The sequence below is a fragment of the Nymphaea colorata genome, chromosome 4 (genome assembly GCF_008831285.2).
Source record: "Nymphaea colorata isolate Beijing-Zhang1983 chromosome 4, ASM883128v2, whole genome shotgun sequence".
NCBI classification, from domain to species: Eukaryota; Viridiplantae; Streptophyta; class Magnoliopsida; order Nymphaeales; family Nymphaeaceae; genus Nymphaea; species Nymphaea colorata.
Genome location: NC_045141.1, coordinates 9,346,569 through 9,372,666, shown reverse-complemented (window position 1 = coordinate 9,372,666; position 26,098 = coordinate 9,346,569).

The window sequence follows — 26,098 nt, the reverse complement described above, 5'->3', positions numbered from 1 at the left end:
TTATCATATATGAACTTAAGTTTATAGATTAGTTACATAGTACCATATGCATTCACATAAGAGAAAGATTAATTGGTTTATTTAGTGTTTAATTAATCATTTTTGATATAGATTAATAGGTTATTTAGTGCTTGATTAATTATTTTAAAAGTGTGAATGAAGAGAGTTCACGTCATACACTTTGGGTAGAGAGTCAGTATTTTAACAATTTCTAAAACCTGGGGCAATTTGATATTTAGCAGTATTAAAATTGCTGGTAAATGGTAAAAATTAAAGAAAAAAAAAACACAAAAATTTCCAGGAATTGTTGGTGTAGAGTTGAATTTGTTTACCATGGTTGATTCTATTTCTTTCACTTTGAATCTACAATACAATCAATTAAGGTTACCTCAATATATAAAATTAATATGCAAAATCTTGGATTAAGAAGTAAAAATATGTTACCTTTGCCTCGTCAGTTCCCTAATATTCCATCAATTTTTTCAATTGTATTTAACAACTAATGTAGTGAGATTTTTTTTCTTCTTTGTCATCACTTTCAGATAGATTTTCACCACAAAAGTAAATCCTGTTCAACTTAGACCTCCATCGTCTCCATGCCTCCATTGCACATGAGATAAACCATTTATTAGAGAGTAATGAAAGTGAATTTATTATGTAATTTACAAAACAACTTGACTATAATTTGTGAATGCAGTATGTTCACAAAAAAGGTAAGTAATTTCAATGCTTGAACTCACTTACATAACATCTTTTTGGTTGAGTCTAATAGATCTTTTCATTGCAAATGAATAGGCATGAAGTTGACATCATGCACTAGAACACCAATGCATTGTGATACTTTGATGGCATTATCACCTATTGGTTGTCCATACTCATTAGCTTCTATTTCAATCTTCTTACCTATAGGGAATTTTGTGACCTCCAAAAGCCTATTTGGGCCTTTTTTACATCTTTTTCATAGCACTAAAAAAAACTATAAAATGTTAAACACAATTTTACAAAATTTCAAATATATCCAACACATAAGAACAATAAATTCACATACCTATAGAAGAAGAAGAAGTCATCGCTTAAGCTTTCTTACCTCAAGAATAAGTAGATAACACTAGAAGCCTGTAACTGTTTTAGTACTTTAGTATTATAATTATATCATAACAAAGTGATCAATCACATAAAATGATAAGACCACATAATCATTAAGTATTGACTTCAACTATGTAAAGTACAATGAATCAAGCATGAGACCTAAAAAAATAAACAACAAAAAAAATTGCATTTACAAGATATACAAATGAAGAACAAAAAACTACATGCACTCAAGCATCCACTTTTTCTTCATGTCGTTGCCATTGCCCATGAAGTGCAGCTATGTTAATTGTCATCCCAAAAAGTTAGAGGGCATTTCATCGGTTGTAACAATTATATTTTCATGGATGATCACTTTATCAATTGCAGTAGATTCATAATAGCAGGCATATGAAGAAAAGGATAGTCTTCCAATGAAGAGGTTGAGTCTTTTCCGAATCCATTTTCATTCTCAAGCAAAGTTACTTCTAGAAATATATAATTTGCCATGTTTTAAGTCATAACATCTGCATAATTTTTGGTTTTCAACATATGCAATAAAAATACAAGAAACAACTTTGCTATAAAGTTTTTGCAATTGGTATCGATCAAAATAAAGCATTTACACCCAAATACCATTAGTTGATTATAGTCTGGTTCAACTTTTAAAAGTTTATGAATAAGAGAGAGATTTTGAAGAATGAAGAGGGCATTCAATTTATTAAGTACACAACTATAAGGACAACTTCAACCCGTTTTTTTTTTTTGGAACATCCTCTGAAATGAGAAGGGTTTAAGTAGTTTTAAACATACGTCTATGTCTTCTTTCAGCAAGACCATTTTGTTGAGGTGTCTTAAGGCATGATCTTTGATGTATGATGTCCTGTTATTCTAAGTAATTTCTAAATTCATTAGATATATATACTCCTCCAAAGTAAGTTCTTATTATAATAGGATTAAAAATGAACTGGTTAACAAGGAAGTGTGATCTTAAACAAGTATTTCATGTCATGCCTAGGATTTTGGATATATTTTCTTAGAATTGAGGTAGCCAACTCTCCAAGAGGCCACCTCCTATCTCAAACTAAATTTTGTTTTAGTATTGTTGAGCGTTCATGTATCATGGAGGATAAATAGTGGAGACTCCTAAAGCTGTTGGTATAAAATTAAAGTTTAATGAAGGTGCATTCTTGACTAATCCTACTCCATATAAACAACTTATTGGTGCACTTTCCTATCTCGCCATAATGAGATCCTAGTAGTGTTCATATGAGTGTTGTCATGTGAATAATCAGATATATCAAGAATACCATAAAAATGGTTTATATTATTTATCTTCATCTTCCTTGGACATTACTGTATGAACAAATGTTGATTGGGGAGGAGATCCCAATGGTCATCATTCTACCGTAGTTTTTATGTTTTTTTGAAATTCCTTGATATCTTGTAGGTGAAAAAAATGAAAGAAGACTTCTCTCTCATCACCCAACGCAGAATATCATGCATTGGAAACAACCACCTCCAAATTTGTATGAATAAAAAACCTTTTAAATGATATGGGTGTAAGAGCACCAACAAAGTTGTGTTGTTACAACAAAAATGGCATCTATGCCGCCAGCAATCATACTTCTATAAAAGAAGTAAACACATTGCGATAAACTGGCATTATATACAGGAAGAATACCTAAGAAAGACTATTGAACTCCCTTTTGTGACTTCTGAGTTTTAGCCAGCAATGTTCTTCACCAAGCCTCCTATTGCTCGATGTTTTTCCTTCTTTCCTTCTCAACAAACTTTCTGTTACCAGACCCTAAGTTTGAGGGAGGATGTTAAAATATATATAGTATATGTAATATATTGATTATGTCTGTGTATATATATGTATTTTTTTTATTTTTTTATTTTTGCTTTTCTGCTGCATAAAGTAGTGTTTGTGTTAGTTGCTGGCTCTCCAATGGCTACAATTCTAGCTATTGGAACTAGTCCAATAGCCAACCCTTTTATGTCCTTGTAAATAAGACTTTGTATTCCTTTGTAAGATTACTTTTTTAATTTTTGGTTTCTAGACATGACTGTATTCATTATAATGTTTTGATTCTATTCAACAAAGTTATAAGTTCAGATTCAATGCTTTGCCTCCAAGTGTTTGAGGAATTGTTTTTAGCATACTACCTTGGATTCCATTAAATGATATGCATTCACACATATGTTGTCAATCTCTCACCTATGGTTAATACATATGCAAGCCATACATTCCCCATCATCATGGAAATAAAGGACACTAGATCCTATTTACACTATTTGACTATAGTCAATGAGCAAAGAAGGCCTTAGCTTCCTTAACATTTCTAGGATGCACTGTGAAGAAAAAAATCGTGCTTTCTTTTCAAGTTTCATAATTTCTTTCAAACTCTAGTTATATGACATGTTTCAACTCTATTTCAATCTTAGTTTTCAAAGCAACTTTTTCAAAAATCATGCATGATGTACCTTATGTTGCATCACTTTAGACATTTAGGCAATAAAAAGACACAGTTTGATCCTTGGTTTAGTTACCATTGATAATGGCATAAAAAATTGTGAGACCTTATACTATAGAAGGGTTCTATTTCTGTAGTTTTCCTACAAATTTTCAAAATGGAGCTGAGTTTTCAACTTCTTCATTTAATTTATCAATTTAGTTCTCAAAAAGTCAATGTGCAAAAGATAAAAAAGTATGACATATACGACACTCATGGTTTAAATTCCATCTTAAACCGTGTTAACATGGAGGAAATATAACAATTTTGGTTTTCATGTAGTGGAGACTATATCAAAAGCAATTAATTTTGGGATTTTCTCTAAGTCTTTCAGTAACATCAAGTAAAAAAAGGCAAAGGCTAGCTGATAATGATGGAAAAGAGATAATGAAACATGATAATCTACTCTAGAACATGTAGAACAATTAGAAACATGTAGAAATCAAAGCAACATGTAAAACTGCTAATGGAAACCATGGAAATATGCAATTCCAAAAATTAAAAAAAAAAGCACAAACATATCTTGGGTTCACTAGAAGGTTGAAATTGCTATCCAACTGGATCTGTAGCAGTACCCTCACCTTAGAACTTCAATGAAGAAAGCTTCTTATGCATCAATACATGTTGAAGAGGAATACATGTATATGCTAGGAGATGGAGTGAATGGAAGAACAGGTTCTTGCTAAAGCAACAAATCAACACAAAAGTGACAAATTGATATTGTATAGCATATAAGGAATATGGACAAAACAGAGCTGCTCCACTATGTGTTACTGTAGGTGAGACAAGCATATCAGGCCCAATATGTTCGCATGCATATTGAAGCTACAAAAACTTAGCTAGAAGTGTGCAAAGGATATGTTGTAACAGTTATATGTTTATTCTTTTCTGTTTTTTGTAACGTTACCAATGTATAAATATGTACTCTGAAAAGGTGAATAGTAAGTGTGTAATTACCATTTTTTCCTACTTCATTGAGTTGCCTACTCTCTTGGTGCTATGTTTTTGCCTTGCACACTTCCCTAAACTCTGTTTCTCATCAGCACATTCTATTAGAGCCATGGTTAGTCAAGGAAATTGAAGCTCTTCATCAACAGGAAACCTCCCACCTACAACTCAGCCAAACGCAGAACTCATCGTAGCTGAGTTCTCCAATGCACACTTTATCCATCATTCAGATAACCCTAGGATTGTTCTTGTTTCTCAGTTGCTCAGTCCTCCTCATGCTCCCATGAACTCTCCTTTAACCCATGGTACTGCCATTCCACTTTCACTAAAGGAATCCTCTTAGTGCGAAGCACTTGCTCTCGATGATCCACAATTCTAATGGGTTGTTCTTCCATTGTCAAATCATCTTGTACTAGAATACCTTGAAAATCAATCACATGTGTCGGATCAGGTACGTATTTTCGAAGCATGGAAACATGGAAAACGTCATGAACATGACTCAAGTCAGGTGGTAGTGCCAATCTGTATGCCACCACTCCAATCTTCTCTAATATCTCAAAAGGTCCTACGAACCTCGGGTTCAATTTTCCCTTTGCACCAAAGCGAAAAACACCCTTAGTAGGAGAAATCTTTAAAAACACATGATCACCTACCTCAAAAGCCAATTCTCTATGACGAATGTCAGCATAACTTTTTTGTCTACTCTGAGCAGTTAACAACTTCTTTCTTATCAATTTCACTTGGTCGGTGTAGTATTGCAATACTAAAGGGTTTTCGATCTTGCATAACCTAAATCGGTCCAACAAGCTGGAGATCTGCACGGCCTTCCATACAAAGCCTCAAAAGGTGTCATCCCAATACTAGAGTGGTAACTGTTATTGTAAGCAAATTCTGCCAGTTTCACGTGTTTGTCCCATTCTCCTTTCCACTCTAGGACACATGCGCGCAACATGTCCTCTAAAGTCTGAATGGTCCTTTCAGACTGTCCATCAGTTTGGGGGTGGAACGCTGTGCTCAACTTAAGCTTGGTACCCAAAGCCTTCTGTAATTGCCCCCAAAACCTAGAAGTAAAACGTGGATCTCGATCCGAAATTATAGACTTTGGCACTCCATGCAATCTTACTATCTCGCCAATATACAACTCTGCGAGACTTTCTAATGATTGACTGATTCTGATAGGCAGAAAGTGAGCAGACTTCGTAAGTCGATAAACAATCACCCATATTGCATTCTTTTGTCTTTTGGTATGAGGCAAGCCAACCACAAAATCCATCGTAATGTCTTCCCATTTGCACACTGGAATATCGATTTTTTGCAACAAGCCTCCTGGCCGCTGATGCTCTGCTTTTACCTGTTGGCAAATTAAGCACTTTGCCACATATTCTGCAATTTCACGCTTCATTTCAGGCCACCAAAAATTTCTTCTCATATCTTGAAACATCTTTGTACTGCCCGGGTGAATAGAAAACTTAGATATGTGAGCTTCATCAAGCAACAGACGCTTCACCCCTTCATCTCTAGGAACCCATAATCTCTGCCGAAACTGCAATGAACCATCTTCATCTTGATGCCAAATAGAATCGGTCTTCTGGCTTGCTTCCATGTTCTTAGCAAACTCTGGATCTTCCTTTTGCTTCATTACAAATTCTTCCACCAAAGGATGTCGTATCAAGGCTGTCATCGTTGCCTTGTTCTCATCACAAATGTAAGGCTGCCAATCTATCACATCTTGCAATAATGTCCAAGAACGAGTCAACATACTGCACATTGTCGCCTTGGCATGCCTGCTCAATGCATTTGCCACCACATTCGCCTTGCCTGGATGATACGATATGGTGAAATCATAATCCTTTAAATATTTGATCCATCTTCTTTGCCTCAAGTTGAGATCCCTTTGCGAGGATATATACTTCAAGGACTTGTGATCTGTAAACACCTCGAATGTTGCACCATAAAGATAGTGTCTCCACATCTTCAATGCAAACACAGCTGCTCCCAACTCCAAATCATGAGTGGAATAGTGTTGCTCATGGGCCTTCAACTGCCTTGATGCATAAGCCACTACACGGCCATGCTGCATCAACACACAACCAAATCCGATCCCCGAAGCATTAGTGTACACCACAACACCAGAATGACCCGATGGAAGCGTCAAAATAGGGGCAGTAGTAAGCTTGACCTTCAGAGTTTGAAAACTCTTCTCACACTCTTCATTCCACACAAACTTCACTCCCTTTCTCAATAGCTTAGTCATGGGCGTAGCTATTTTCGAAAAGTCTTGTATGAACCTGCGATAGTATCCTGCCAATCCCAAAAAGCTTCTAACCTCAGTTACACTGCGGGGTGTTCTCCAGTCCTGAACAGCTGACACCTTAGCCGGATCGACGGATACTCCATCCTTCGAGATCACATGACCCAGAAAGTTTACCTTCTCTAACCAAAATTCACATTTTGAGTATTTGGCGTAAAGCTTATGCTTGCACAAAAGACCCAACACACTTCTCAAGTGGTCTCTGTGCTCCGCCTCACTCTCTGAGTACACCAAAATATCATGAACAAACACAATAACAAAACGATCCAAGAACTCTTGGAAAACCCGATTCATGAGGTCCATGAACGCTGCGAGAGCATTAGTCAACCCAAAAGGCATGACCCTGAATTCATAATGTCCATACCTGGTTCGAAAAGCAGTCTTAGAAACATCTTCCTCCCGTATCAAGAGTTGATGGTAGCCTGTCCTCAGATCGATCTTAGAGAAAACCTTTGCATTCTTAAGCTGATCAAACAAGTCTTCAATTCTTGGAAGCGGATACTTATTCTTGATGGTGACTTGATTCAACATACGATAATCTATACACAAGCGCATAGTCCCATCTTTCTTTTTCACAAACAATACAGGTGCTCCCCAAGGAGACACACTAGGTCGAATGAAGCCCTTATCTAAGAGCTCCTGCAGTTGCTTCTTCAACTCTTCTAACTCTGCTGGTGCTATATGGTAGGGTGCCTTAGAAATAGGAGTTGTCACTAGTAACAACTCTATCTTGAACTCCACTTCTCGAGTTGGAGGCAAACTCGACAATTCCTCAGGAAACACATCAGGATACTCACTCACCATGGCAACATCCTGCAATTTCATCCGTTCAGCCTCATTGATCAATACAATGACCAAGAAGGCAACGCTTCCACTTTCTATCCATCGCTTAGCCTTCAATGCAGACACCAATATCTTATCAGTTCGACTGGCCCTACGAGCATGAAATTCCATAGGCTGCATCTCATTAGTCAACATCTGTATCTGCTTCTTCCTGCAATCCATCATGGCATAATGTGCATACAACCAATCCATACCCAAAATCACATCAAACTCACTGAGACCTAGGATCACCAACTGTGCGGGTAGGTGGAGTTGATGGATTTCTACGTCCACATCAGGAAGATACTCACGACACGACTCTTGAGCATGCATCGGGCTAACAACTTTTAAAACATACGACATTCTTCTAGCCGACACTTCTAGTGAGGTAGAAAATTGACTAGATATAAAAGAATGTGTCGCTCCTGCATCAAATAACACTCTAGCAATATGAGAATTAACAAGTAAAGTACCTTCAACGAGGTTGTGTGCCTGAAGCTCCTCCACAGTAGTAGCGTAGACATGTCCAGACATCTGTCGTGCGCTAGAAGAACCGACTTCAGGCTTCTTCAATTCTCTTTCTTTCTTCAATGGGCAATCCTTGATAAAGTGTCCCATACCTCCGCAGTGTAAACAAGCCCCAGTCACCCGATAGCACGGCTTCCCGGGGTGCACACGAGAACAAGTGGGGCACTTCTGAGAAGTCGGAGTGGCCACTGACCCCTGTGTGGCCTCACTACGGGTAGATAGGTTCCGTCTGAAAGTTCAGTCGTCCCGCCTCTCATAAGGCCTTGTTCTACCCGCAAAGTGTTGGCGCTTTACTTGTGTTTGTCCACCTTGTGAATGCTGGCCTGCTTTCTTCTGATGATCCTTTTGTATCCTTACCCAATCTTCTTCTATGCATCGTGTCATTGTAACCGCCTCATCCAAGTCACGAGGTCTACTTGTCAACACTTTGCTTCGTAGTCCATCTCGCAGCCCACGCACAAACTTGCCCGCTCTGGCCTCATCTGTAGTGTAAAGGTGTGGGCAATACACCTCTAAGTGCCGATATCTCGTACTCTTCTAAGCTCGACTGATTCTGCTGCAAATCTAGAAATTCTTGCATTTTCTTATCTCTGGCATACACTGGAAAGTATGTGCTGAAGAAGGAATCTCTAAACTGCTTCCATGAGATTTACCCTTGGCCAGCGAACCGAATCTCACTAGTTGATTGCCACCAATTCTTGGCATCACCCTTCAACAAATAGGAGCCATAGTTCACTCTATCTTCTTCTGGCACCTTCAGAAGCCCAAAAATACGTTCAACCTCTTCAACCCAGTTCTTTGCCTTGTCATGACTGCCCCCTCCTGAAAAGATAGGCGGCTGCATCGCCATAAACTGCTGATAAGACACTGTCGTTGCCTTCTCCCGAACTGGAGCACTGGTGTCCCCCGAAGGAGATGCATTACTCCTCTGATTACCGACCATAGACTGCATTAACGTGGTCAGCGTCTGCAACGTGGTCAGCAATATAGTCTGCTGATCCACTGGCGGAGTCTGTCTCGGTGGGGTTTGGGCACCCCCACCTAGCTGGGCATACTGGGGCTCTGACGCACTGTCACCCCGCGGAGTATGCGCATCAGAATGGGTTGGGCTGGGCTCTCTAAGTGCCTCTGAAGACGGCCCAGCTTGCTTCTTACCCCTACGATGATATTCCATCTATACAAACAAGATCCTTTATTCTCAAATCACGACCAATACCAAACTCACAAGTTAAATCACAACGTGCATTAGCACGAAGTTCAAAACACAGATCACATTACATACTTATACTTGAAAAATCAAAACTACAATAACCAACTAACCAAACAAATGCGTACCTGGGCAACACGGCTTCACAGATAGACTTTAACTCACATCCATAATGGTGTTTGCCATGGCTCTGATACCAAAACTGTCACACCCCGACCTTTTAACCCACAAACCCCTTTTTTTTTCTAAACATAAAGCATCGAGGTGTGACTACCCAACAATTCAAAAAGATGATGATCCAAGCAATTCAAAACAATGGGGCGAACTTTCATTTATATAATCATTTTGTTTCATACAAATTCATATCTATGTGCATGACCAAAATGCCCCAAAATTATAACAGTGATGCCTAACAAAAAGAAAACATCAATAAAACGAAAACATGACGCGCCGACACTACAAACGACAATCCCAAGACCTCCCCAATAGGACGTGAGTGAAGCCATCTGCTCAACCTGTTGCCCCGGGTCCGCCAAAACCTGAAAAAGAAAACAACTGAAGGCTCAGCCTTCGCAGTATGGCAACAAGCCAGGAAAATGCCAAACCCTCTCAAGTAAGGCTCAAATAAAAGAACAAATATCAACCCATCTATCGTCATATCGTGTCAGAATATGACACGTAAAAGCCACTTGATGGTCACACTAACACAACATCGGTCACATGCGAAGCATACTTAAACATAACACTTGCATTCATATCAATCACATATACGTCAGTCACATGCATTGTATCAAACACATTACATTTTCATTAACTTTAGTGTATTAACAGTTCCTATGGGTGCAACACAGGCACGTGCACACCGCGGGCAGTCTACAGCCGAGAGACAATCCCCGTGGTGGCCCATAACAATATGGATCCATTTCACCCGCTGCAGTGGTAGAGCACTCATCCCTGGATGTGTGAAGTCCAAGGTGAGATACTCAGCCTTCCCTAGGACACCCAGGTTGGGAAGGCGGGAGCCCAACGCTCCAAGCACAACACACAACAGAACCCTGGGGCCTTGCACCGCCTGCGCTCTGACAGGCGAGACCAGTGGCAAACAAGGGGGACGTCTCCCAAACACATAGCCACATCCCACTGGCCTCACATCTCTTAGTTATTCATTCTTATCATTATAGTTACACATTCACAAGATGACTGGTAGCACATGAGGCTAGTACACTTCACGAGTGCACCCACACCTCCGATTACCTCCACATGAGGTCTATACATATAGTAACAATCATTGCTAGCCGTCATACCATACAGGTACAACTACCCTCCAAAACATCCATTCGCATCATTGCCCATGACAATGGATATGCAACAACATACACATTCATATCAATCATCACATCAATCCTCACATCAATCACGTCAATCATCTCTTTGAAAAACTTAGCCAATCCACAGAGAGTAGTCTCAATCTGCGGTTGGCTCGTAGCTGTCCTATGCAATTATCATTCTATGATGCTTTCTAATGCACAATTGGGGTCGAGGAGACACTCGACTCGATACCCCGCCTCATCTGTCCTAAACAGATATCAATTCTAGCATGCACATGCCAATGCATAACAATTTCAAAACGAATGACTAATAATCTTTCTAACCCATTCATATCATTTTAGCAACGTACATATACTCTTTCACAAAACAGTCAATCAATTAACATCACAATCCTAGGATCCCTTGATCCTAAGAGCACCCAATCACACATTTGCCCCAAGCAAGAATTTGCCTGGAAAGTTGCCATACCTGTGGTGCGCTCACCAACTTCTTCAAAAGCCTCAAGCTTCGAACTCAAGGTCGACGGGATGTGCCCGGTGCACCTACAAACATAAACAAGAATAAGGTTTCTACAAGATACCTACACAATTCAAACAAAAACGAACAAATACAAGATAAAATCCTTGAGGCACGTGTCGTCGCCTCAAGAGGGTGTCGACGGGTAGTGTCGACCTACAAGCTCTCCAATAGGCCTCATCCTTTACGCCTTGACGTTGCCTCAAAATATCAAAACCCTCAACCATCAATCAATCCATCACTAATTCCTTCCTCAATAACGCTCTTTAATTAAGACATCAACCCCAAAGTCACATCCAAATACGTATATTTTCCCTAATTAACTTCATGATACACCCGTTCAAGGAAGTCTGCGCTACACTCCCTAAGACGGTTCTAAATCTTCCCCACAACCTCACAATCTCTACCATGCTTCCCTAAAGCTTTGAAAGTTAATCCATCATGCTTAAACGATCATTAAATACATGAATCATTACTTCCTAACGCAAATCCTAAGTTTTCCCCAAAAACAAAATCACTAACATGCGTCCCAAAATCATCAATTCTAAGCTCTAGCATGCTCGAACAATAATTATACATGCTTTAGAAGATAATATTCATTACTTTGAGCTTGATTAGGTATCGCTCACCCCAAAACAAACGTCCAAACTGCTACAACCCTTCTAGCAACCACTTAACACGTCCGATCAAGTGCCAATGCTCGAGATTGCTTGCTGCCGCTGCTCACTACATGCCCTACTAGCTGGTAAGAGGGGAAAAACGTCCCTAAACTGCAATCCAACCCCAAAACACCATAAAAAGAGTCAACACACGTCCAAATAAAGTTCAACACCAAATCTGTTGCTAGGAGAGACCCACGGTAGTAGTGGGAAAAGCTGAAATGAACAGGAGAAAAGGACGCTGACAGAGAGGAGAGACAGAGAGAGGAGGGGTTCGGTCAAGGGGGAAAACGACGGTGGGGCTGAGAAAAGAGAGAAAGAGCATGTGGGGGAGTGCGGGTGAATGAGAAGAGGGTCGAGCGGTAGAGAACCAGTGGAAAAAGGGGAAAGACAGTGGCGAGAGAGAAGAAGAGGGGACGTGCGGCAGAGAAAAAAACAAAAGGGCATGAGTGGCAGAGAAGGGAAAATCGCACGAGAGAGAGAGGGTTTACCAAGCCGCCGCCGCCGTAGTCGCCGCTGCCACCTCCGTCGCCGTCCCAGCCACCACCACACCGACCGCCACTCTCCTCCGTCTGCGCTGCCACGGGAGACCACCAGGAGACGACAAAGAAGGAAGGCAAAGGCGAGGGAGAAGGGCCTCGCGTCGGGCTCCTTACGCGAGTGGGGGTCGGGTCCGGGTCTGGACCCTAACTCGACCCGACCCGCCGAACCAACGAGCGTTACAGTGGTGCTTGTGATCCTAAGTGATGTTAAGTGAATGTGGATGTATGAATGCATTGATCCTACATCATTAAAAGGAAATCATTCATTCCTACTAGAATATTCATCTACAAGCATTCCTATCATCACATACATCTATATTTCTCATTCTTGTAATTGTAAAATTGTCATAAGTATTTTTATGAAAAGAGAAAAGTTTTTGAAAATGGAATAGGGTTGTAGACCATCAAGCATGATTCCAATATTGGGTCATTACTTAAGATTTTAGTCTTAGTGAAATCGAAAAATAAGAAGTTAGACCTTAGATCTTTGGAGAAAAATATCCAAAAGAATGGAAAAGATGAAATACTCCCATAGAAAGAAAGAGACAGAGAAAGAGATTTTAAAGATCAATAAATTGAAGATTGAAAAAGAGATGGGAGATACGTATCTTTATATGTATATATATATATATATACATGTATATATATACATAATTGTACACATTTGTATATGAAAGCTTGCAAAAAGAATATATTAACTCAAATAGAGAGGGAAAATAAGATCTTAAAGAGAGATAGAGGGAGAGATTTTAGAGGAAAAAAGATAGACAAATAATATATATACATATACATATATATATATATATATATATATATATAGTTTTTAAAAGAAGACATTTAACTTGAGAGAAAAACAAAGGATTCTGGAGAGGGAAAATGAAAAACACATATATATGCATTCATATATTTATGAAAATTCATAAAATAATATGTTGAATCATAGAGAGAGTGAGACAAAGAGAGATAATCATGTCCACATATACGTATATAGCTGTACGTATATGTTTTCTTGACAATTAAAATTGAGAAACAACTAGAAAATATCAAACTTCAATTTTTTTATGTAGGTCGGGGAGGAACTTGGGCTCATGTATGAGTTTAAGCTAAGTCTCCAAGGCCTTATTAATGAGGGTATTTGCTTTTGAAAATCTTTCAGAAAACATGATTCCAAATATTTTATACATGAACATAAAATAAATATTTATTTTATTTATTATAAGAGAATATATTTCTCCCACCATTGGGTATGAGAGAAAGTCAAACAATGTAATAAAGCACTCATTGGGGTTCCTAATCGGGTGAGTAAATGAGAAACTAAGCGTAATAATGACATGAAAATGCATTTAAACATGAACATATCTGCGAGGGGTTTTCTTGTGCTGAAAGAATCTGAACCTCAAAATCAACATAAGAATGAAGAAATATCCCAACCCAAACATTCATTTGCACATATAAATGAGAGAAAGCAATCAACTATGAGTGAAAAAAATCTCAAAACAATGCAACATTCAAGAGAAGAGAGAAACGTGTTTCAATCCTAAAATGAAATCTCATCTCACCATTTAATGCTCTCGATGCATTCAAAAATAGCTCTTGACATTGAAACAAAGATTTGAGAGCTATCTTATATGCTCATGAGGAGATGAAGAAGGGAAAAGTTGAGGAAAGAAAATGGATTGGAATGTTGATTACATACCTTTAACAAGAATGATTTTTAAAAATGAATCTCTTTCTTTGGATGATCTTAAGGTTACCTCGAATACAGCTCCAGGTGATGAAGGTTTCACTCCAAGAGATCTCTTTGTGCTCCTTTGAAGAGTTGGAACTTAAGGAAGCTTGCTCCTATGTTTGGAGAAGAAGAAGAGAAGAAGAGGAATAGAAAATAGAGAGCTAAGTAAAACTCTAGACTTCAAGTGGGAAAGCACTAGAAGTTCCCTCAAGGATTAGCTCATGCCCAAGAGAGAAGATTGTGGGGGTATTTATAGGGAGTATTGCAGCCAAAACTCAAAATTTGATTTTTTTTAGTTTAACAAGATTTTTGTCTGAATTTCAAATATTTTTAGAAGAATTTTTAAATTTATTTTTTTAAATAGGCATTGACCAAGTGGGATTGGCCAATTAACTTGCAAATACTCCTTTGGGGTGTGGGCTGGGCTATTGCCCACTAAACATGGCCAAAACTGCCCCCAACGAGCGGTTTTAGCATGGAAATGGGGCCTACACAGTGTGTAAGCTCCGACTCAGCCACAGGCGCATGTCAATGAGCGGTGCATGGCAAACCATTGCAAGCTGCCATGCGGGCACGTGGTCGTGCCTCACATGGCATGCTTTTGTATGTGATTTTATATCACGCAGGTGCACAACATCTTGCCACGCAAGCATTTTTTTAAATAAAATAAAATGAAATAAATAAGTAAAAACAAAAACAAGACCTTAAACCACTTTTTTAAATGTGTATAAAAATGGTTTTTGTTTCAAATGGGATGGCCGACTCTGTTTTGAATGACTTCGGGCTCGTTTTAAATTCAAATTGCGTCCAATTGGTCACGGACACGTTCTAGTGAGTGGTTTAAGCTCAAAACATATTTTTGGCATGAGAGGGAGATATAAAACAAAGGGAATGTGCATGCGCATGTCACTCATCGCATCAAATTTTGTTGTTTTGAACTCAAATTTGGATTTTGAGTTTGAAATTCTTGATTTAGATCTAAACTTATGTTTAGATCTAATTCGAATATGAGATTTGGACTTCAGATTTGATTTTTGCGTCTAAAGTTGAGTTTTGGATTTGAATTTTGTGTTTAGATTTGGACATGTGTTTAAAGATTTATTTTGGATCGAATAGTCGCGATTTTGTTTTGGGTTTAGGATTGGGCTCAGGATCCATAGTTTAAATTCGAATATAGTATTTTTGAAAAATTTGGGGTGATAACAGATGCCTCTCTTTGTTACTAAGCCGACCCTAGCAGCGCCTAGTGACAAAGATAAGCACCTCAGATTTTTCAAACAAAATATATTTAGAGTGAGGTTTCAGGTTTAACCCCTTACTTGAATGGTTATTATAGTTAGATTGAGTTCAAGTTTGACCCCTTACTTGAGTGGGTTTTAGCAAGATTGAGCTCAGGGTTTGACCCCTTACCTGAACGGGTTGCTTTGCATTACAGGTTTACCCCTTGCCTGCATGGGTTGCTTTGCATTGGCGGTTTAACCCCTTACCTACATAGGTTGCTCTCAAGTCTTAGTGATAATACTAAAAAAAATGTCTCAGTGTAATTGTTACATTTTACGATTGGAAAGAATCCAAAATGAATACTAGATTGAATGCGAAAAACACAAATATTTGTCATTGATTGGAAAGTGAATACAGGAGGACTAGGTGTAGAATTTCTTGAGGTGAAAAGCATTAACAGGATCGATAAGTTTCACCCCATCAGCATCAATCAATCGACATGATTTACATGGCAAGGCTTCCTTAATAACATATGAGCCTTCCCAGTTCAATGCCCACTTACCCTGTGGCCATCCTTTGAGGTATACCACATATCGTAGGACCTAGTTGTTCACTTTGAAATGTCTCTCGATAACTGACTTGGCAAATTGTCTAGCCACCCTATGGCGATAAACTTCAGCGTGCTCAGCGGCTTTTAGCATCTTTTCATCTTGCAAATCGAGCTGCATTAGCCTCTTCTGCTGATATTGATTTAGAGGAAGCTCTATGAGATAAGCGAATTTCAAAGCAGGTATCAGTACATGTAATGGTAGAACCACTTCTGTTCCATAAACTAGCTCTGCTGGAGTAGCATTTGATGAAGTTCTCATAGTGGTGTGATATGCCCACAGTGCGTTATGCATCTTTTCCTACCAGTCTCTTCTAGTTTCTACTGTATGCTCCAAGATGTGAATCAGGATCTTATTGGTAGGCTTTGCTTTCCCATTACCTTGGGGTAATAAGGAACTGAAAAATGATGCATGCTATGGGATTTTCTACCCAACTGCCTCATCTTGTCATTTTTCAATGACTCCTGTTATCAGATACTATATCATGAGGCACTCCAAATCTACAAAGAAAATTTTTGTGAATGAAGGACACTAGGTGAAACCCTTCTACTATTATGAGCATGATGATTTCGACCCATTTGGTAAAATAGTCTGTTGCAGCAAGAAAATACTTATGGCTATTAGAAGCCGCAAGGGATACTGGTCTGACTACGTCAAATGCCCACATTGAAAATGGTCAAGGAGATGTTACAGAATGCAGGTGAGATGCTTGGTGCATGGGTTGTTGGAGCATGCAGTTGACATTCTTTACATCTTCTGACGAATTGATAACAATTTTTTTGCATAGTAGGCCAATAACATCCTAGTCGAATTATTTGTTTGGTGAGGGTTTGATGACTAACATGCCCCACCATAGTCTCCCACAGTGCGTTATGCATCTTTTCCTATCAGTCTCTTCTAGTTTCTACTGTATGCTCCAAGATGTGAATCAGGATCTTATTGGTAGGCTTTGCTTTCCCATTACCTTGGGGTAATAAGGAACTGAAAAATGATGCATGCTACGGTATTTTCTACCCAACTGCCTCATCTTGTCATTTTTCAATGACTCCTGTTATCAGATACTATATCATGAGGCACTCCAAATCTACAAAGAAAATTTTTGTGAATGAAGGACACTACGTGAAACCCTTCTACTATTATGAGCATGATGATTTCGACCCATTTGGTAAAATAGTCTGTTGCAGCAAGAAAATACTTATGGCTATTAGAAGCCGCAAGGGATACTGGTCCGACTACGTCAAATGCCCACATTGAAAATGGTCAAGGAGATGTTACAGAATGCAGGTGAGATGCTTGGTGCATGGGTTGTTGGAGCATGCAGTTGACATTCTTTACATCTTCTGACGAATTGATAACAATTTTTTTGCATAGTAGGCCAATAACATCCTAGTCGAATTATTTGTTTGGTGAGGGTTTGATGACTAACATGCCCCACCATAGTCTCCTCGATGTGACTCTCCGATGACTTGCTTTACCTCGTCTTCATCAAGGCACCAAAAGTATTCGGTACTAAACCCACACCACTGCAAGAATAATGTACTTTGCTAGCATATGTTGAATTGCATTTTGTTCCCTTTTGGGCATTTCAATCGGGAATTCTTCACTCTCAATATACCTTTTGATGTTATGATACCAAGGCGTATTTCCTTCTTGGATATGATGAACATGTTTCACCGTTTCAAAAGCAGGATGTTCTAATTTTTCAATCTCAAAAGAACGGATTGCTTCGTTGGTTCAAAAGAAGATAGTGGATCCTAGACTCGCAAGGCCATCTGCAATAGGGTTGTCTTCCCTTTTATGTGAGCCAATTGTACTTCTTCAAACTGACAAATCAAAGAGGTGGCGATTTCTTGATATGGCACCAATTTTTCATCTTTGACTTGCCACTCTCTATTCACTTGATTTATTATAAGCTTAGAGTCACCGAAGTAATGCACAATTTTTACTTGGAAACTCAATGAAGAATGAAGTCCTTGTACGAGGGATTCATATTCGGCCATATTATAGGTGCATGAAAAATCAAGTTTCAAAGAGTATGAGATCATTTTATCTTTCGGAGTGATAAGTAGAATGCCTATATCTGCTCCATCACGTTCCAGGATCCATCAAAGAACATTTTCCACACCGAGTCTGTTTTCAATCTTAGTACATGTTCTTCCGAAAAGTCATCATTCGTTTTGATTTTCTCGTATTGGGGAAAGTCTACTAACTAATACGCAATTGCTTGTCCTTTGGTTGACTTTTGGACACATATTCAAGATCATATTTCATTAGCAAAACTTGCCATTTGGCGATGCGGCTTTTAAGAAAGGGCTGTTTTAAGATATATTTAAGAGGATTTAGCTTGGAGAGTATCATGACCTCGCATGCTAATAAATAATCTCTCAGCTTCTAACACATCCAAACCAACGCTGGACGATTTTTTTTATTGGAAAGTACTTCTTTTCGTACTGGATAAAAGTTTTGCTAATGTAATAAATTGCATGGTCGACGCGACTTTCTTCCTCATATTGTGCCAAAAAGCCACCACATGACCGTTGGCACTCAAAACTCCAATCAAACATGGCTCATTTCCTTAGCAGCTGGTTGAATGGTTCACGTCTTATAGCTAAATTGGAGATGAATCATCTCATGGACTGGATTCGCCTCTACAAACTTTATGGTTCCTTTATGTTGGTAGGTTGTGGCATATTGATGATTGCTTTGGCTTTGGTAAGATCCATCTCAATTCCCCTCTTACTGACCATGAAACCCAAAAGTTTAACTGATTCAACCCCAAGCACACATTTTTTAGGATTCAAATGAAACTTGTATTGTAAGAGTCTCCCAAAAACTTGGGCAAGGATTTCAATGTGGTCTTCTTTTGCTTTAGATTTAATTAATATGTCATCGATATATGCGTCTATGATTTTGTGCATCTAGTCATGGAAGATAGCGGCCATGACTCTTTGATAAGTTGATCCAGCATTTTTTAACCCAAATGCATCATTGTGTAGTAGAAAGTGCCCAGGGTATGGTAAAAACAGTCTTAGGTTGATCCTTGACTACTAATTTGATTTGATTATATCCCGAACCTGCAATATTATCTACCAATAAATCAATGTTTGGAAGTGGGTAATCGTCTTTTGTTGTGACTTTATTTAGGTCTTGAAAGTCGATGCACAATCTTACTTTGCCATTTTTCTTATGGATCACCATGATATTAGCCAACCATTCGAAGTAATCAATGGCATAATAAATTTTGCCTTTAGTAGGTTCTCTATCCCTTCTTTTACAGGCCCTTCAAGTCCAGGATCAAGTTTGCACAATTTTTGCTTAACCGACTTATAACTAGGACTTAAGGACAAACGATGTTCGACCAACTGGGGGTCTAAGCCCACCATATCTTTATAGAAGCATGTAAAAACTTTTTGGTGGCTTACAAGAAAATCCACCAATTTTTTCTTGTTGTCTACTGGCAAACTAGTGCCAATTTAAAGGATCTTAGGATTCTCAATGAGATATTAATCTCTGAATTAGATCATTAATGAAGGACGAGGAATGTTCTTGTTTTTCAATCTGAGTGAATGTTGAGTATTGTCATAGGTTCTATTTCACCGACTATATGTTTGATAAATGCTTTCTGGGGACTTCCAAGGAAAAAAGAGAAACTGAGACATGTTGAGTTTAGATATCCCATAAAGAGGAGGATAAAGGAAAATTGAAAAAAATTAAAAGTGATTACAAAAGATTACTTGGATTGCATATCGAAAGCTCTTAGTTCATAGGGGAGTCCTCTCATGAGACCAGACAAGCAGAAGTTAAAATTACAAAATTCATGAGAGGATTCAAAAACAAAGGCGAATACTATCAGCCAATACGATCTTCTTCAAATTTCTTTACGATATCCCAGTCCTTTGGTGTTCGTCTAAAAAAGGATACAGATCGGCTGTAAGATGTCATCTTCATTCTTCTAGAAGTCAGTGAGTGAACGATAGCCACCTTTCAGAAGCAACTAAAATGCCTTAGGGTTTCTTGCGAAATGAGCATACAAGGGATTTTATTGGTAACTCATACAACTTCTTGGAATAGCATAGGCACTTCCAGATTCACCAATCTCTGTACTCTACATCCACTCTTCTAAAGGTCCTTCCTTCACTATTTTTATGTTGGGCACATCCACTGAATCAATTGGCCTATGAATCATTGGTTGTACCAACTCTGGACTGGATCCTCAGCATGTACAGTGACGACTGATGGATCAAAATTCTATTTGAGGCATTGATGAAGAGTGGATGAGATTCCTGATACTTTGTGGATCCAAGGCCGTCCCAAGAGCAAGTTATATGATGGTGGTACATCCACCACATTAAATGTAATGCAATGACTGGTGCATTCAATGATCACGTCCATGTTGATGGTACCTTTGCTATTCGTATTCGGCCATCGTATCCATAGACCTTGGTATCATCAGAACGATATTTGTCATCACGAAATCCCAAAACTTTGGCTGTGAAATCAAGACAATTATGTAAGCCATTTTCTCCATGGATCAATGCATGTGGCATGGTCATCTTGTTAACTTAGGCAACGATGTAAAGAGTATCTTCACGATAATATCCTCATTTTGAGAGGCCATTTTCTGGAAAGATAATCGACTGGTCCTTAGAGGCTTGAATCTAGTCTTCCTCAGTCATACGTTCTTCTAAGGGGAAGACATCATCCAAGTAGCAGGGATCCTTGTTCGAGGAGTCCTTTGTTGATTCATCATCGCCGCCTTGTAAGATAAAAGTCTTTGAAATTATGGAAGGTTTTTTGGATGAACTTTCTGCCTTGCTATTCATCATAGCAATAAAATCTAGAGGTCTCTTATTGTGATTCATTATCATGACTTTTTGTGAACTGTTTTCATCAGAAGGTCGGATGTGCTCCTACGGATGATATGAGAGTGGAGTGCCTGTGGTGACCGTGGCGACTACCGCCTTCTTATGATCAGGATGCTACCATCATCAACCTTGAGATCCTTTTCTATGAAATCTTGGATAATGTTTTGAAGGATAAAAGAATCCTCGATGTCATGACCAGGAGCACGATAAAACTTACATATATTTTCATTTCCTCCCATCATTTTCGAAGGCTCTGACATTTCAGTAATAGGACAGTTCCTTTGGCGAGAAGGTACTCTAGGAACTTCTCACGAGACTAATTGAGAGGAGTGAACTTCCGGTCATAACTCCAGCTTGGGTGTTTGTTCCTCCCTTCTTCGTTTCCTTTGCAGAGTTGTGTGTTCTTTTTATGGTTGGCTTCTTTGTCATGTTTATTACTACTATCGTTATCTTTTCGAATGTTGGCATTTGCTATGAAGTTTGTGGGCAACTGTGTCGTCTCTCCTTTCTTAGACTCTTCTTTGTACTTGGGAGCAATGATTCTATCAAAATCGCCTTCCTCAATTCATTCGCCTTCCTCAATTGAATAAGCTTGTTCAATCAACTCGGTGAAGGTCTTGATTAGAGCATTGCAGATGAGACTTTTCAAGGGTTGGGCTAGATTTTTCCTGATGAATGACAGAGTTTGTGTTTTAGAAATGGGCTCCTTCATCTTGTTGCATTGAATTCTTCATTTTTGGATGAATTCTTGAGTCTTTTCTCCTTGTTTCTGACGGAGACTGCAAATGGTACGGAGGGTTAGAGCCTTGAGAACATTGTACAAATCTCTCGACAAACGTTTTAACCAATCCGTCAAATTTCTTCAGTTCAACTAGATTGACATTTTCTTTGTAGTACTGCATGGTGATGCCTTCAAGGATTCTGGGAAATTAGCGAAACAAAGCTTTGTTATTAGCCCAAATTTTGTAGCAATGATTGACGAATGTTGAAAGATGAACATGTGGGCAGGTGGTTCCATCATATTTGACAAACTGCTTGGGCAAACCTTTCATGTCTTCGTCTCCTTCAATGCCAAGGTAGTAATCTTCGCATGAGTATGAACTTTTTTCTTTTCCCCTAAGTTTGAGGTTGCTCATTCTTTTCCCCTAAGTTTGAGGTTGCTCATCCTTTCTTGCTTTTCTTCGTTATCTTTATCTTCTTGTGAGGAAACAATTCAGACTTTTCTTCCTTACTGGTTGCTGAGCCTAAATCAAGATGACCCTCATCTCAATCTATAGGAGAAGATTTGTTGTTTTTCTTGTTTCTCCTTTGCTTGGCCAGCTTTTCAATTTCTAGTTTTGGAGTAACCATCAAGGCCTTTTGTTCTTTATGCTCCCTCATGAACAATCAGAACATATGATAGCCTTCTGGCTTAATTGCTGAGAAGCCAAGTGTTTCTGACATAGTATAAGAAGATGAAGCCTCATTCTGAAGAGCCTATTTAGCTTGTGCCCTTGTTTCAACCATCTTGTTGGCTTTTAAGTATTCACTTATGAGACAGGAAAATGAAGAGTTATTAGAAGGAAATGATGACAAAAAGAAGGTTCATATTGCATTAAGAGTTTTAAAAGTTGGATCCAAAGGAAACACTAACAAAGATGACAATGATTGAAAATGAAATAAAAGTACAAAGTTGACAACAAAAACCTTTAGGGAAGGATGGATGGTGCTCAGTTGGCATTCCATCACTCATCACTCAGCGTGTTCCTTCTTTACCACTAGGCCTGTGAACCATGTATATGATATCTATGTTTTCCACTCTTGTCGAGCCACTGTGAACAATGCCGCCTTTTGAGAAGAGCTATGGTTGAATTCAGAAATAGCTGTTATAGTGCAAGTACAAAAACCATCTTCTGCCTCTAAGAGAATTGTCTCGTGCATCTATCAGCATGAAATAAGGGCCCAAGAGTATGGTACGCCCACGATAATGGTGAGTGTATCGAGGTAGACTCTGACGACGATCACAATAATCCCAAGTGATCTCATCTCCATCTAACTACTCGATCAAATGATGGTATTGTTCTAAGACTATTAATGCTCCATCAGTGCTTCCGATTAGACTGGCTTGAGGTCCCGCATGTTTGAGGAACCACAATTGTAAAGCATATGTACATCCTTCTATTAAGCCATCTTCAATGGTGAAGTGGGTGAGGTCTCGGTAAAGGAATGCCAAGGCTGTCATTGCTATTGACAAGTGTTGGGTCTCGCTATGTTCACATATACAGAAAAGTTGAGCAATACGAACATCTAGGAGGTCAGTTCCATTGGTGAAAAAGGTTACTCCTACTATGCAAAGTATCATACAATGTTTAATTCTTCCTATGGCTTTTCGAGATAAGGTGGAAAGTTCAGCATAGGCTCCAAATTCTTCTCACAAATTTTACAGGTTGATGCTTTGACTTCCATAATTTTCTACTAGGAGCCAAGTCTTTTGTCCAGTAAAGTGAGTTATAAGGTCATTTGTATTAACCTTAGTTAGGTTCATAAGGTACTGTTTCTCCAATGGATCATTTGGATCACAAGTTGGGGTAGGGAGGTCTAGTATTTCGACAAATTCATCTAATAATATTATCATTTCTCCCCATGGAAACCAAAAAGAGGATGTCTTTGGGTTCTATCACTTAGCAATTGAATGTACCACTTTTTTATCCACCGATTGCATTCCTCCAGCTGCCACTATCTCTAACGCGCATTTTTCAATGTAGGAGTGAAACATCCGAGAGAAGGTGGGATACCAAGACCAATACCATTCAGAAGCCAAAAGTTTAGACTCAAGAGAGATATAAATAGTCTCTTTGGGTCCTTCTCCGAAATGGATGTGATCATAAGGAAAGGTGACACTACATTGGAGAGAATACATCTTGAGTGATGACTCTGAAGGGTAGATATGAAGTAGAAGTACATAAACAGGTTGTAAATCATCACATAAGGTATCCAACATTCGCTATGCTTCCATCATGTGAAATAATTTGGGGAAAAGGGGGCATAAGGACCTAATTGAGATAATTTCATATTACGATGATCCAATACGAAGTTATGCTTATATACTTTAGCCAAATGATTTAGTACTAGCATAGATTCATTCTTGGGCAACTAAGGGTAAGGGGTTTATCCACTTTTTCTTGGACACTCATCGACATACCACAAGTTAACACTCATGGTACTAACAAGGCAGCTTTCTCACCCAAGGTGTGGTCCAGTTGTAAGGCTTAGTCTTGTGCTACCACCTAAGACCAAGCCGGACAACATGATGAGCAGAACAAACATGTATGAGAAGATTTTGAAATATGAGCAACCATGCAAAATTGGTTGTCTCTAATGCAATGTTTCATAAGATGGTGATTAAAATAAGTAGAAGAGCAAATATTGTTTTCAATCAACTCTTAAATTGAAGATGGTTGTATTTAATCATAGATCTAAGTGAACATGATTGATCCTCTTCAATTAGTCATATATGTAAGAGAGCAAACGTAATCATCAAGCAATGTAATGAAATGTCGATGGAGTCAAAGCCAAAGAAGGGAACTTTCTTTATCATCGGCAACATGTGAGATGTTCAAGTTTGTGGAAATGCATCAATGATAATCATAGCCAAACAGTGACGGGTCCCATCACGGTCACCAACTATTCGCATTCACAAAAATATTTGGTTTTTGGAGTGTTCCAAGAAAATGATGTTTATTTTAAATGAGAGGGAAAGAATTCGCCCCTCGGTACGAGGATTGACCATTTTCGGTACCTTTACGGGAGGTAATCAATCCAAGGGCTATGTTTATTCTTGATGCATTTCGTTTGGCTTAAACATCATTTTCATTCTAAATGCAGTGTAGTTTTTGAGAAAAATATTGAAAATTTGATGTTTCAAGATTTTGAGAAAGTTTTGAAGAATCATTTGAGAGTCAAAAATATTTTGATTTAAGAAATTTTGAATTGAGAAATATTTACAAATATTATTTAGAAACCTTTGAAGATAATTTTTGGAAATCACTTTGGTGTTCTCTTAAGACTTTAAGTAGGTTTGAGGTTTTGCTCTAATTCGGTTACTACCTAGTTAAAGCTTTATCTCATATTACTTAAGTTCTTTTACAGTAGTGCTTATGACTATAAATGATGTTAAGTTAATGTGGATGTATGAATGCATTGATTATATATTATTAGAAGGAAATCATTCATTCCTATCATAACATTCATTTAAAAGCATTCTTACCATCATATACATCTAAGTTTCTCAATCTTATAATTGTGAAATTGTCAAAAGTATTTTTATGAAAAGAGAAAAGTTTTTGAAAATGGAATAGAGTTGTAGATCATCAAGCATGATTCCAATATTGGGTCATTACTTGATTTTTGGTCTTGGTGAAGTTGTCAAATGAGAAGTTAAACCTTAGATCTTTGGAGAAAAGTATCGAAAAGAATGGAAAGAAAGAAGTACTCCCATAGAAAGAAAGAGAGAAAGAAAGAGATTTTAAAGATCAGTAAATTGAAGATTTGAAAACAGAAGGGGATATGTATCTTTATACATATTTTATATGTATATATATACATATATATATATATATATATATATACATATATGTACACATATGTATATGAAAGATTGTGAAAATAAAATATTAACTCAAATGGAAAGAGGAAATAAGATCTTAAAAAAAGAGAGAGAGAGAGAGAGAGAGAGAGAGAGATTTTAGAGGAAAAGAGATAGAGAAATATATACATATATATATTAACTTGAAGAAGGATTCTAGAGAGGGAAACGGAAAACACAAATATATGCATTTCTATGTATATAAAAATTTATAAAAAAATATGTTGAATCATAGAGAGAGAGGGACAAAGAGAGATAATCATGTGCACATATACACATATAACATGTATTTACATATATGTCTTCATGAGAATTGAAATTGAGAAATAACTTGAAAATATCAAACTTCAATTTTTTTATGTAGGTCGAAGAGGAACCTGGACTCATGTAAGAGCCTAGGCGATCTCTCCAAGGCCTCGTTAATGTGGGTATTTGCTTTTGAAAATCTTTTGAAAAACATGATTTCAAATATTTTATACATGAACGTAAAATAAATATTTATTTCATTTATTATAAGAGAATATATTTCTCCCGCCATTGGGTATGGGAGAAAGTCAAGCAACATTATAAAGCACTCATTGGGGTTTCTAATTGGGTGATTA